Below are 15,306 nucleotides of genomic sequence, written 5' to 3'. Positions count from 1 at the left end.
AGTTAATAGGGAACCGTCCAATTGGCAATTAGTCTCACGTGCTTCACCATCCAAGTGCATTGCTCAGTTCTAGCCCTTTACATCTCCCGCTTTCTTTTGTTTTAGACCACAGGAGGTCGCGCCATCCCTGACCTTTCAGGGAGATGAGAACCCCAAAAAGGACGTGATCACGCCCCCCCTGACTTCTCAGGAGGGGAGATGAAAGCACTAAAAAGGAGATAATCACACCCTCCCTGACATCTCAGGAAGGGAGATGAGAAGCACCAAAGAGAAGTGGGGATTTGCTAGCGGGTTTCTGGATTGAAGGGCCTTATTAGAGACAAGTATGCACAAACCCATCAGCATGGGAGTTATTACACAAGCACATAGCAATAACGCAGAGGCTATTAGTGGTGACTCTCCCCACAGTCAGTGCAGACTCGATGTGGTGTAACAAACAGGAATTGTACATGCAAATAGTGACATAACAAACAATATAAATCAACATGGTATTGTAAGAGATTTCCAGAAGTCCTAGAAGGAGGGTATGTAGACACCAGACACACATACCCCTTCTTCAGCAACCAAGAAATAGTCCAAAACCAATCTATTGTCCATTGCTTCACTGTTAGGGAATCCAATGATCCCCACAAGTTTTTGAAATCCCACATCAGTCTTTTTATATGTTAGGGAATCCAATGATCCCCACAAGTTTTTGAAGTCCAGCAACAGTCTTATGATGCCTCAGAGAATCCAATGATTCCTGAGGACTTTTCAGTCCTACAATAGTCTTATGATGCCTCAGAGAATCCAATGATTCCTGAGGACTTTCAGTCCTACAATAGTCTTATGATGTCTCAGAGAATCCAATGATTCCTGAGGATTTCAGTCCTACAATAGTCTTATGATGTCTCAGAGAATCCAATGATTCCTGAGGATTTCAGTCCTACAATAGTCTTATGATGTCTCAGAGAATCCAATGATTCCTGAGACTTTCAAGTCCTACAATAGTCTTATGATGTCTCAGAGAATCCAATCATTCCTGAGACTTTCAAGTCCTACAATAGTCTTATGATGTCTCAGAGAATCCAATGATTTCTGAGGATTTTCAAATCCAACAGTTTTTGATGTCCATGGGTCAAACGCCATAACTGCCAGGTTCTTTCAGTGGTGGGCACAGTCAGCAACGGAACCACCCGATGTTTCTTGGGCCTTCTCCTTCGTTTCAAGGGTCTGCTCTGTCTCTCTCCGATGGACAAGGCGAATACGGCTCGTTGGCACCCATCTGATTCCTTCTCCATCTGTAGAGATACAAGCAAACCCTCTCCCCCAAGCAGTTAACCTATCTGGTCCCTTCCATTCACCACTTTCTGGGTCTCTCCACATCACTTGGCGATTATCTAAAGACAATGGAGCTGCTCGCACTGGACACTGCCCTTCCGGTGGGTTATAAAACCTGTCTGCTGGAGCCAGTGCATCTTTGTCAAAAATTAAAAAATTAATGGTATAGAGAACTAAATTTAGAAGTTCTCTAGGGTTACCCGTGGCTCCCCCTTTCTTTTGTTTTTGGAGGAGTGTCTTAATATCTCTGTTTCTTCTCTCTACTATTGCCTGCCCTTGAGGATTAAAGGGTATGCCCGTGGTGTGTAAAATCTTATACTGTGCACAAAAGTGTGTAAAATGTTTAGATGTATATGCAGGTCCATTGTCTGTTTTTATTGCTTGTGGCACGCCCATAATTGCAAATGCTTGTATAAGGAATTCAGTGACCACTCGGGCTGTCTCTTTTGCTGCTGGTATTGCAAATGTGAATCCTGAAAAGGTGTCTACCACGACATGGATAAAAGATAGACGACCAAAAGATTTATAATGGGTCACATCCATTTGCCAAATTTCATTAGGTCTCAAACCACGAGGGTTCTTCCCTGGAGGGAGTGTAGGAGCATGGAAAGGAAGGCAAGCTGTACAGGCTTTTACTATGCTCCTAGCTTCTTCTCTTGTTATTCCAAACTGCAAACGTAAAGCTCGGGCAGCCTGATGATATTTAGAATGAGACTCTTGTGCTTCTTGAAATAAAGGAGTACTGGCCAGCATGGTTAGAAGGCTATCTGCCTTTGAATTACCATCAAAAATAGGACCTGGAAGTCCACTATGGGAGTGGACATGCAAAATATAAATCTTACCCGGATGCTTTCTCACTTGCTCTTGAAGCTCTTTAAAGAGCTGATATATATTGGAGGCTACAAATTTTATTTGGGCTGTGGCAATTCTTTGTACCACACCTACTGAATAGGCTGAATCAGATATTATATTTATGTCTCCCGGATAATAAGCAAGAGCTAGAATGATTGCATACAATTCATTCTGCTGAGTGGACTGAAAAGGAGTTCTGATAACTCTCTTTATGGTTAAGTCACAAGAATACACAGCACAAATATTATGTTTGGATGCATCTGTAAAGATAGTTGGTCCTTTAAGAGGAACTTTAGAAACCTTTTCTTCAAGAATCCATTGCCAATTATGTAGCAGTCTGGTTATCTTTAATGGAGACCCGTGTGCAAAATTTGGAGCCATGGTTAATAAAATTTGCCACTCTGGGATGGTTTCGCAGCACACATTAACTTGTGCATTAGTATAAAAGGTATATATCTTGTCAGGTCTTGTCCCAGATAATTGTACTGCTCGTTTAATGGCCTTTAATAAAATTCTAGCCACAAGCACTGGGTAAGGAATAAGGCTTTGTTCTGGTTGTGCTGGGAGGTTCACCCACTCTATCACACTGTCTCCTTGATGAAGGACTGCTGTGGGGGCCTCTTGTGTAGCAAAAACTGATATTTCCAAGGGTTTTTGAGTGACTCTTTCAACCACATTGGATAAAGCCAGTTCAACTTGTCTCAAAGCCTCTTGAGCTTCTTTTGTAAGCTGGCGTGGTGAATTTAAAGCACTGTCTCCCCTTAAAATGTCATATAATGGTTGCAATTGACAGGTAGTCAAACCTAGCACGGGACGCATCCATTGGATATCTCCTATCAATTTCTGGAAGTCATTTAAGGTGTTTAGCTTCTCTGTTCTTAAGGAGAGTTTTTGTACTGTAAGCACCTTAGGATATACTTCATATCCTAAATATTGAAAAGGAGCATGTCTTTGAATCTTTTCTGGAGCTATGTGCAATTTATAATTCCTTAGTGTTTCTATGGTTTTTTGTAGACATGCTTCTAACATTTGTTCCTCAGGTGCACATCCCAATATATCATCCATGTAATGTAATAACATTACTTTTGGAAATGCTTTTCTTACTGGAGTAAGAGCAGCAGCAACATACATTTGACACATAGTAGGGCTGTTTTTCATTCCCTGTGGCAAAACTGTCCATTCATATCTTTTATAAGGCTCAGCTAAGTTAACGCTGGGCACTGAAAAGGCAAATCTTTTCATATCCTCCTTATCTAGAGGGATAGAATAGAAACAATCCTTAATGTCTATAACCCACAGAGGCCATTCTCTAGGCAACTGAGTAGGAGATGGAAGTCCAGGTTGAAGAGTTCCCATAGTTTCCATCTGTTCATTTACCTTTCTTAAATCAGTCAACATCCTCCATTTTCCAGATTTCTTTTTTACAACAAATACTGGGGAATTCCAAGGACTTAGAGAAGGTTGTAAGTGTCCTTGATCAAGTTGTTCCTGTACTATATCTAGTAAGGCCTGAATTTTATTGTTATCTAAGGGCCACTGTTCTATCCACACTGGTGTATCAGTTTTCCACTGGATAGGAACAGGTGAAAGTGTTGGCAGGCCTTCAACAGCAGCCCTGCCTAAAAAACCGAAGTACTCATTTTTAACCCTAATTGTTGTAAAATGTCTCTTCCCCACAGATTGATGGGGATTTTTTCAACTATAAAAGGAGTAAAAATTCCTGTTTCACCTTCAAATACCCATCTTAAAGGGGTAGCACTAACTTCAGCTGCTATTGATCCTCCTACCCCAGACATGTAGGTGTCTGCCTTAGTCTTTGGCCAGTGACTGGGCCAGTTGGCACCTCTAATGACTGTGCGATCTGCACCTGTGTCCACCAGTCCTTCTAATGCTATGCCATTTATATAGATGGTGAGCATAGGTCGGTCAGCTGTCACAGCTGCTGTCCAGTATATTCCTGGGTTTTTCTGCTTGGAGTCCGAACATGGGTGACTGTCACCAGGTTGCTTATTAGGAGTCTGTATCAATAAACCCGATGCTACTACTTCCCCTGGTTGATAAGTCACACATTGTCTCCCTGTGTTAGTGACTGGGATATTATCTACACATTCCCCAGTTTCCCACATCAGTGTATGAATGAACACTGTCTTGTAAGTACTCTCAGGAGGTGAAATGGTCAAGCCTACTGTGCCTGGAGGCAAGGGATCCATAGGTTGGAGAGGAACAGATTTCACCTCTCCAGGGGGTATCTCAATTGTCCCAGCTGCATACAACTCTATCCTCCCTAATTGTAGTCCCTTTCTCCCATCATGTTGCTTCCTGGCTGACTGATTGTGTAATCCCTTTCTCCCCTCAGATGGCTTCCTTGCTGATTGGTCATGTCTGGGTATTGGACTTGGAGGCACTCTCTGGGTGTGGCATCGGCTGCCATCATGCCCCAAGTGTTTTTTGCTTGGGGCCCTGGAGCTGGGCCCCTCATCCCGTTTCCCTGAATCAGTCTACACTCTGAGGCCCAATGGAGTCCTCTGTTGCATTTTGGACATGGGGTTTTGGGTCTTGTTCTCCAAGCCTGTCTTCTCACTCTGTCTCTGTGCCAACATTGAGCTTTCAAATGGCCTACTTTACCGCATTGAAAGCATTGACGAGTCTCTCGGGAAACCCCTTGCCAAAAGGGATCCTGTCTCCCCATGTTGGGATCTTGGGAAGTCTGCACCATAGCCTGGCTATAAAAGGTATTTGTGCCCATTGCGGCACAGCGTCTTATGATCTCCTCTAAAGGAGCATCCTTACGTAGTCCTAGTATAATCCTTCTACAAACCTCATTGGCATTGTCTCTAGCAAGTTGCCTCACCAAAGTGTCTGTTACTTCATTTTCACCATTTGCCTGTATGACAGCTGTCTGCAAACGTGCCACAAAATCAGCAAAAGGTTCATTTGGTCCCTGTACAATTTTTGTGTAGGTCTCACCCTTGTAGTTTTTACTGGGGAGAGAAGCCCATGCTTTGATAGCAGCAGCAGCAATTTGCTCAAATGCTGTTATGGAGTAATTAATCTGTACCAAAGCGTCTGCATAAGAACCTATACCCATTAGTAGGTCATAGGTGATGGAAGTATTAGCTGCATTTTGACTATTTTGTTGGGCTTGAATTCTACAGAGCTCAGTAAATTCAGAAAGCCACAACAAACTTTGTCCAGGTTCTAAGCACACTTTTGCAATGACTTTCCAGTCACTAGGTGTTAAGGTTTCATAAGCCAAATTGTGTATTAACATTTTAACATAATCTGATGTAGCCCCAAAGACAGTGCAAGATTTTTTCAGGTTTTTAAGGACATCCATATTAAAAGGAGCATATCTTCTACTCTCTTGACCTGCAGAATTACGCTGTTGAATCACGGGAAAAATTTGAAGTTTGAAATCATTATCTACTTCTTTTCCATTTTCAATTGCTTCAATAAGCCCTCTTTCTAATCTAGTTACAGGAGTGGGCAGTTGTTGGGAGGGGGGGCTCTGTGTGGGAGGAGGGGGGGGCGCTGATGAGGTCACCGCCCCTCCTACTACTCCTCCTCCCTCCGTCCCTGAAGGTGGAGTGGATGTGGGTTGATCAATAATCTGCTCTCTAGGTGGGGTTGAAATTTCTTCAGGACAATCAGAGTCTACACCCTCAGATTCCTCATTCAAATCCCCTTGCCCTCTGGCAATGTCCTGAGTTTGCCTATCTTCTATCTTTTGTTCCTCACGCTTCCTTCTCTGAGCCTTTTTAGAACTCTTCCTTCTTCTAAACTCTTCTTGATAGCTTAAGTCTAATAGAATCAAGTTGTATAGGTAAAATACCTCTGGGAAAATTTGACAATTCCCATTTTTTGAGTAAAATTCTTTCATTTCAAGTCCCACTAGCTTCCATTTATCTATACGTAGTTTTTCTTCATTTAAGAACCAAGGGGACGTGCGAATCAATGAGTGTATGAGATTATTCATTTGTGGGATGGGAACAAGTAAACTTTTCTCATCAATTATCTTAATTATATCCTCTATAGCATTGCTAGATGAGGCAGGGGCTGGGGTTGGAGCAGGGTCAGCTGAGGCCCAGGATTTACCTAACATCTGCCCCATCTCAGTTACTAGAGATTGCTGATTTAGTCCTTAACAAGGTAAGTTCCTTATTTCTATTAGAATACTCACCTAATCTCCTGGTCACAGGAGGACTTCGGTGGAAGTAGGGTGCCAGCCACACGTTGGACGCCAAATGCTGGAACTCTATCTTTCCAGAAATCAGCAAGAGTCAGGATCACTAAACGTCTTTATTCTAGATCTTTACCTTCGCCTCCAACGCCCGGTCACGAGTGCAAGTGAGCGTGAGTTCCACCACCCAAGTTTCTCTTGCTCCTCCCACACACGTCACTTCCCCCTCTTTGTCCCACCAATCAAGTCAGCACAGAACAGCTGGGGAGGGTCAACCTTAAACAAGTTAATAGGGAACCGTCCAATTGGCAATTAGTCTCACGTGCTTCACCATCCAAGTGCATTGCTCAGTTCTAGCCCTTTACACTTCTCCCTGTCCTGTCCCCTCTCCAGTTTTCTGTCCTCTTTCCTCTGAGGGTCTAGAGTCTTCCTATTAGGGAGACAAGAAACTGACAAATTCTGTAAATGAAATAGCGGCTTCCCTTTGTGGTTCATAAAGGGTAAAATAAGGTATTCAATGTCACACGGTCCCCTGTGGCTGAGGCAAAACTAAGGAAATGACAACGTTCAACCCAAAGATACGCAATGTCAATGAAAAGTGGTAAAACCACTAAATTAAGGATTAGGAAACATGGATATAAAAATATGGCTTAGCTAATAACTAGCAATGTGACCTTGAGAAAAAACATTTTCCCTCTCTGGGCTCCAGTTTTCTCATCTGTAAATTGAAGGTATTAGAATAGATGTCATCTCAGAATTATCATTTTAGTCTTTCCAGCATTAACAAACTGAGGAAGCCAGAATTCTAAGCTTAATTATCGTTTGGTTCAGTAACCTTCAAACAGAAGAAAATTCTGTTACCTAGCAAAAAGTAGTCTGTATTATTTAGCTAGTCATCTCATTTGGACTGCTTAGGGCACTGTGCATGATTAATGGGCCCAATCTCACTCCTGGATAAATAACTGGTACAACAACATTGTCTTTGTTGAGGCAACAAAGTATCTCTCACGTTTTCACTTAGGGGCAAGAACTTGAGTAGGATAGAGAAATCCCAAAGACAGCCTGAGAAGAAGCTGCTTTCACCAACTCTTCCCTTAATGGGGCATTTTATAAATGCTCTAGGCCACTGAGAGGATGGTGAAAGGAATCCTTCATGGCTGTGTGTATACACACATTTGCTTCATAAAGTCATAAATTTGAATCTGGAAAGAGCCTTGGAGGTGATTTAGTCCAGTCTCCTCTTTTTTACAGAAGAGGAAACGGAAACCAAGATCACATGAGTATTAAGTGGCAGAGCTGGAATTCTAATCCAGGTCTGCAGATGCCAAAACCAGCACACTTTCCCATCCATATCTCTACACAGTTGACATGCTACCTCATCCTGTCCCAGTCCACAATTTATAGGAGTGACTCTGGGCACACAGAACTTTATTTTTCCACCTTTCTAAGGCACAAGGGACTTAGAATATAATATCATGTATTATGTTTATCTGTGTTTGTGTCTAATTCCCCTAATAATCTGTGACCTTCTCAAAGGCAGAGAATGTGTCATCCCTAAATCTTGACTCTTTCTCCAGCATTCGGCACAAGTCTCTGCATACAAAAATAATTCAATATTCATTTGTGAATGAACAAATGACTGGCAAGCACAGTAGCCTGCCTTAATTTGGGAGAAGTTCAGCTCTTGTTTAGGAAATTTCATTGAAACACATGTTGCATTCCTTCATGAAAAGAAAGCTGGATGATCTTTGCCAAAAAGCTTGGTTTATAACCATTACGTAGGATAGATCCACTGCTCTGATTCAGAGCTTAATGAGGGACACAAGGTTTTAGAAACTTTTTAAAGACATAAGCACACTTGAACAGGAATCAGCTGATTCCTGGCCAGTGTTTACAAAGCAGCAAAGCTCATTTATTCTAGGAACTCAGGTGATGCCATTTAATAAAAATATTTCAAAACCTTTGTGATTTTATTGCAAAAGATACACATGGCCCTTCCTGACCCAGGTTGGCCTCAAGGCACCAAAGCATGATAGCTCCAATCAGGACTCACACTTCAGTAGTATAGCCTTCAAAGAGTAATTTCCAAGATGCCATATGATAATAGAAGAATAACTTTGCTGGAAGATAATAATGCAATTGTTAGGAGGGTTAGTGCAATGGATAGATAAGAGTTCCAGGTCTAGAGTTAGAAAGACTCATCTTCCTGAGTTCAAATCTGACCTCAGTGTGACTCTAGATAAGTCACTTAACCCTGTTTGCCTCAATTTCTTCATGTAAAATGAGCTGGAGAAGGAAAAGGCAAATAATCCAGTATCTTTGCCATGAAAACCCCAAATGGGATCATGAAGATTCAAGACTGAAAAAGTGACTGAACATCAACATCAACAAAATAATATCACCAGTCATTTATAGTTTTGAATTCTCACCTCTATTACTCCATCTGTCAAGGAAAACTGATGAAGTGGAAATAGCATAGGTTTGGAACCAAAAGACTTGAGTCCAAATGCTGACTCGGGCAAGTCCTTTAATGTATCTAGACATTTGGCTTTCTCACCTATCAGATCAAAAGACTGAATGGGATGACCTCCAGAATACTTTCAAGTTCTGAATTGTATGTTGCTATGATCAGGTCTTCCCAGTGTCCCTATATTTGGAATGCCTCTCTTCCTCCTATCTATCCCCACAATGGTCATGGATTAAAATAAGTGTAAATAGTTATTGTTTTTCTGTTTTGGCTAGAAACTGTAAAGGTCTTTCCTTTGAGAATGATATTTTTGTGATAATAAATTGGACCATCTTGTGTCTCATTTCTTACCAACTCTAAGTTATTGAATGGCTCTTGCCAAAGACAAACTGAGGTCTGGTTAAGACTTTAATTTAGAAAGGCCAAGGTCATCAGTCCTCTTGACTTTTGTCTTGCCACTGGACTCTAGAGGAGAGAGCAGGGCTGAAGATTCTTCATGGTTCTGCCTCACTTAAATCTAATTCATAAGCAAGTCAAGGTATCACTCATGATATCACTGGTCCTTTTTGAAAATGAAGGACCACTACCACCACCACTATCAATTGCCATCTCTCTCTAGTCTCTTTCTGATCCTTTCAAACTCCCTTCTCTAAAAAGACCTTCTGATCCTGCTTCAGATGAAAATGCCCATTCTTTCATCTAATCTCAAAGCTTTTTCTCTACCTCATGCATTTTTCCTAATCTAATTTATGCTTTTTATGTATTAAAGCGCCTCCTCTCTCTCTCTCCTAGACTGCAATGTCCACATAACAGGAAACCTTTCTCTATCTACCCCAGTTTCTAGCAGAATTCCTGATGCTGGATCTCTTCTAGCCCACTGGGTACTACTTACAAAATCAAAGAATCTCAGGATCCTAAAATTATAAAATTTTAGAGCCAGAAAGGATATTAGAAATGATTTTGCCCAAACTACTCATTTTACAAATAAGTAAACTGAGGCAAGGAGTGCCTTACTCAAGGAACCAGTAAAAGGGGCATGTAGTATAGTGGAAGGAATAAGAGATTTGGAATACTCATAATACTCCCAAAGTATCTGGGTTTAAATTCCACCTCTGTTTACTCATTACTTTTATTCTTGGGGCCTATTCTCAGTATTATTTCATCCATATACAGTGCTTCTACATTCTTTAGCCATATGCACACTTTCCAATATGTCCGTTGGGGAGCCATTCTTTCCCATCATGTGGCACTCGCTTCCTTCCCTCTCCCCCCACCTACCTCTCTCTGGCTGAGCACAGATATCTTTCCTTTCATAATATTATAGGATTTGGGGTTGAAATTGAGGGTCTCAGACCCAATAATATAATATAACCTCATTTTAAAGATAAACTGAGGCCTAAAGGGGGAGATGTCCTGTCCAAAGAGAATGGAGCAAGGAGGACCTTCATTTGACCATTGGACAAATTGAAGCCCAAGAGGATTAGAATCAGTATCTCCGTTTCTTACCTAGGTTGTGGCAGGGACAGAGTTAGAAACCATTGCATAGCAGTCCCTTCATTCTTGTTGAAGTAAAAGAACAAATGAATGAGTTCATCATTCAGACCCTTGAGAGACAGGGTAAGGATTGTTAACTTCATTTGAAAGATGAGAAAAATGAAGCAGTGCACAGCCATATGCATCTGCCTTGGGTTTATCTTACAACATATTGCAGCTGATGGTCACTGATGGGCCAGGGTCCAACATGAGCCCAAGAGACTAGCTAATGTTCCATGTAAAGTCAAATGCCAGCAGCACCTGCTTGAGGCTGATTTGCATTTTGGACTGTGTCTTCATCAAATGACCTGGGACATTAACCTCTTTGCCAAAGGACTCTCTGCTGTTTGGGATTATGCTGAACTTTAGCCAGCACATCTGGCTAATGCTGAACATGGGCCTATTGGGAAATATTGGCCATAACAAAATAGAAATATAGGCATGTGTGGCACATGGGGATAAACAGTCTTCTCTGAGCACACCAGCACATCTTCTTTTGTCTCCCTTCTCTCATAGAATTTCTAGCATATCTATATAATTTAATAAATAATTCTTCTCTGATTCATAGAAAGCCAAGATGAAGCTTAGAGGTCATCCAGTCTAACCCTTTCATTTTATAGATAAAGAAAACTGAGGCCCAAAGAGAAATGACTTATTCAATGTTATTTAACCAATTATTGGCAGAACTAACTTGAAGTTAAAATAAAGAAGAAATACATTTCAACCTTCATCTGCCCAGAGACAGTCCTAACAAAAATAAATAAATAAAATAAAATAAACTCAGTTTCATGTAAATGCTGCTAGTTCCGTTGCCATGGATACCCCCTAATCATGAAGAATGACTGTTACTAGTTGCTATAGCAACCTGGAGGCCTCATGAACATCCTGTAATTCTAGTCCACACAACACATTTCAGTTTATGGGCACTGCCCACAGCTGAGGGTTTGAGAACAGTGGAAAGGGCTGCCCTTCTCGTCCCCCAAGAAGAAGTCGACCTTTAGGGTGTTATTGCAGGAGAGGAAAACATGGACAATATAAGACAGAGGCTGGAACCTAAGGTGTCCAGGGGGTGAAAAATGTTGATAATGTTCAGCTGATTACCACCCACCTGATCATCAGGAATAGGAGGAACAGAGAGGAGAGCAGGGCTGAACCATTGACTTTTCTTGTGCCTTTGGAAATCCACATAACTTCTCAGTATCACTGATCATAGAGAGTTAAAAATGATGACCTTGGAGTCAGGAAGACTGAATTCAACTCCCAATGGAGTTGCTAATTTGCTATATGACCATGGAAAAATCATCCCCTCTCTCTAAATTGCAAAAATGCTGCTCTTGTCAAATGAAGTCAAATAAAGATGATTGCTTCCAACTTTAAAGAAATCTATATTAGCTGCCCTACAGGGACCTAAACTTACCCCATGCAATTCAACATTTTTATCAGCAATTTCAATGGGTTTTGAAACACATGCTTGTTAAATCTGATGTTGACTCCAAGGGATTGCTAATACACGTGATGACAATCAAGATTCAAAAAGATCTTAATAGACTACAACTCTTAACTAGGCAGCTTGGTGGAGCAACCCAAGTTCAAATCTCTCTTCAGACTTTTACTAGCTGCATGACCCCAAGCAAATCATTTAACATCCCTTAGCCTTAGTTTCATCACCTGTAAAAATGTGGATAATAATAGCACCTACATCACTGCATTGCTGTGGACACCAAATGATATATTTCTGAAAGCACTTAACTCAGCACCTGACGTAGTAGGAGCTATATAAATGTTTATATTTCCTCCCTTGTTTCCTTAGCCAGCTAGAATTAGATGAAATACAATGGGGATGTGAATAACAGCAAAAATAACAGTACCCGCTGATAGAATGCTTTAAGATTTGTAAAGTACAATATAAATTTTCTCATCATCCTCCAAAGTGGGTGCCATTATAATCCATCCACACTTTATAGAGAAGGAAACAGGCTGAGAAGTTTAGTGATATGTGAAGGGTCACACAGTTCATAAATATTTGAGGCAAGATTTGAACCCCTGAATCTTAAATCCAGCAACTTTTATCTATTGTACCACCTCGTAGTGGGGAGTAAATGTAAAATTTAATAACAGCACCTACTTCATAGGTTTGTTGTGAAGCTCAAATAAAATAAAGTTTGTAAATTGCTTAGCACAGAGCCTGGCATGTAGGAGGTACTATATAAATGCGTATTCCATTCCAATCCACCAGGAAAGTGAAAGGATTGCGAATATGTCATATGAGGATCAGTTCAAAGTGGGCAAGTTCCAATTATGAGATTCTGTCATATTCTGAGATTGTCTGGTTCTAAAAGGAACAGAGAATGAAACACTTCAGGAATATTCTCATTCCACATTTGAAAAGACCTTCTGTGAGAGGCTGACTGGGGCAACTTTATCTCATTTTTAATGCCCTAGTAATTCCCTGGTGCCTTCTCTGATGGGGCTAACAAGAATTTAGGAAAACAATCTTGAATCACAGTAAGAGAACAGAACCCATTCTAGCTAGGATCTTGATTCCCTTCAGGAGTATTGCTCCTCCCTTTTCTCCCACCTGTATCTTAATTCTCGGAATACTGGGTATAGAGCCAGGAAGAGATGGAGGGCAAGAACTCCTAAAAGCTAGTATTATCATTTCTAGACCTATCCTATTAGAATCAAGATTATACCCTGTGATTAGCCCCCTTACACTCAGTGATGAATGGATAATAATAATAATTAATATTTAGTATAATAATACCTTACAGTTGTATAGTATTTCTAACTTTGCAAAGCATCTTCATAGCTATTATCTCATTTGATCTTGAGGCACAAAAAGGTTGTGACTGGCCTAAAATCACACAGTAAGCTAGGGGCAGAGTAAGGACCCAACTTTGGTCTCCTTTACAGAGGACTTTTGGCCTGGGCCACCAGCTCATGAGTTCTGACTTTCAATGGCTACAGAATAGAGTCATACATAGATTTTTGAAGTAAAAGGGACCAGAGATCAATCCACTTGACTTTATTCATTTTATAGATGGATATACTGAAACACAGAGATGTAAAGAGACTTGTCCAACTAACTTGCTCTAGGACATTAGGAAAGGCAGGCTCTCTCTCCCAGCTAATTTACTCTGTTAAGTAAATAGATTATGGACTCTTCCCCCATCCAACTTTAACAGTCTTCATTCTACCAGACTCAGGGATCTAATCTCAGCCTTGTATAACCACTGAGATCACACATTCTCTTTCTGGAGTATGAGAGAAAATATCTCATGTATCCATTCTTCCTAATTCCTTCTAACAATGAAAACCCCAATCCCAATGTTTTTCTGCTAGGTACCTCCTCCCTAGCTGTGGCTCTGAGACCTCTCACCCTGAGCTCCTCAATTCAGCCTTTTCAGTTTCACAGAGGCATGTGTTAGCACATCAAATCCAAGTCTGGGAAGAAAAAAGCCAGTCTCACAGCCAACACTGACACTGTCAGAAAGAGAAAAGAAAAGGAGAAGCAAAGGCTAATAGGGTTTCTTTGGGAAAACACAAGCCCCAAACTGTTTCTCAGGCAGCCAGGGAGAATGCAAAGTCAACAGAGGAAGAATGGGACAGGCAAGAGACGGATGCTCAAAATGAAAAACTGTTGCATGAGGGGCAGCAGTGAAATGGAAAGATTACTACTCCCAGAATCTGGAGACCTGGATTCAAACCTTGGCTCTGTCCCTTACTAGGCTATGTGACTTTAAAAAAATCCTTTGACCTTCACATGTTTATTTTTCTTCTGCAAAAGGGGTACAACACTTGCAATACCTATTTTTAAAGGGAGGAATCGTAAATTGTAAAGTACTGAATAAATAGGGTCATTTATTAATGTGGTTATAATTTCACTAGGATTTACGGTCTCAGCACCCACTGTTTCAAAGATTCTAATTGACATAACTGGCATAATCTGTAAGTTTTTTTTTTCTTCCCACACACATATGACTCATCTGCTACACAGAGCCAAGAATAATATTCTAAGGATTGAAAAAATATACATATGTGTTGTGCATCTACACACATATATATACATGCATATTTTTTCTGCTTCTTTCTCCTCCATCCTGTCTCTCCTCACCTCTTCCCACCTCTCTCCTTTTATCCTTCACCTTTAACTGCCCCTTTCTCCCTCTTCCCTTCTCCCTTCTTGCCCCCAATCTATCTGCCTGGCTGGCTGTCTGGAGCTATTGAGATCTCCCTCACTTCCATGTTTAGGCAATCAAATCAGAGGAAATACTGCCACCAAGGTCTGCTTTAAAACTCATGGCCATATGGGCTGATTTTGGACAGATAATTAAATATTGAACAAATGTTGCAGGGCCTCCTCTGGAGTGTAGTGTCTAAAAATAGCTTCTCTGCCCTGGCATAGCTCTGGAGTACAAGCACCATGCTCCCTCAATCCTCAATCCCTTCCTTGGATATTCCCTCCCTACAGCTACAAACGATTCCATTTCAGTGTTAACTGGGGGTTTGGGGGAGGGGAGGAGGGAAGTAGGATAGGAGTTAGAGGAAAGACTACATGGGACCCTCCCTAAAGGAAAACAAAACCCCAATTCCCCATGTGAGTACCTAATGTTCTTGACCAGGAAAGGCTCTCCCTTTCCTGATATGCAAAGCAGTCACCCCAAAAGGATAAAGAGGAAATCACTGGAACATTTTTAAAAGAATCCTTTCATTTTTTTGAGATATGTTTATATGGTTTATGTGTGTATATCTGTATTTTAAATTATATTAAGGCTTAAAGGGGGCAGCTAGGTTGTCCATCAGATAGAGAGCCAGATCTGGAGTCAGGAACTCACCTTCCTGAGTTCAACTCTGGCCTCAAACACTTCCTAGCTATGAAATCCCAGACAAATCCTTTATCTTGTTTACTTCAGTTCCTCATCAATAAAATGAGCTGGAGAAGGAAATGACAAAC

At 41.1% G+C, this 15,306-nt stretch overlaps 1 protein-coding gene across 6 annotated transcripts in view; it reads right to left on the bottom strand.

Moving 5' to 3' along the window:
• The window catches only part of DAB2IP (DAB2 interacting protein), a 307,237-nt gene that overhangs the window by 200,641 nt on the left and 91,290 nt on the right, over positions 1-15,306 (bottom strand). The window contains exon 1 of one of the 6 annotated variants that reach the window (XM_074292968.1): positions 6,353-6,707. The exons of the other annotated variants lie outside the window; for them this stretch is intronic. The gene's annotated coding sequence lies outside the window, so the exon portion shown is untranslated. Of the gene's footprint in view, positions 1-6,352; positions 6,708-15,306 lie in introns of those variants that run through there. 6 annotated transcript variants of the gene reach the window in all.

This window comes from Sminthopsis crassicaudata, chromosome 2, assembly GCF_048593235.1.
Source record: "Sminthopsis crassicaudata isolate SCR6 chromosome 2, ASM4859323v1, whole genome shotgun sequence".
NCBI lineage: Eukaryota > Metazoa > Chordata > Mammalia > Dasyuromorphia > Dasyuridae > Sminthopsis > Sminthopsis crassicaudata.
The sequence above is the reverse complement of the archived record's forward strand: the minus strand, read 5'-3'. Positions and strand labels throughout refer to the sequence as shown.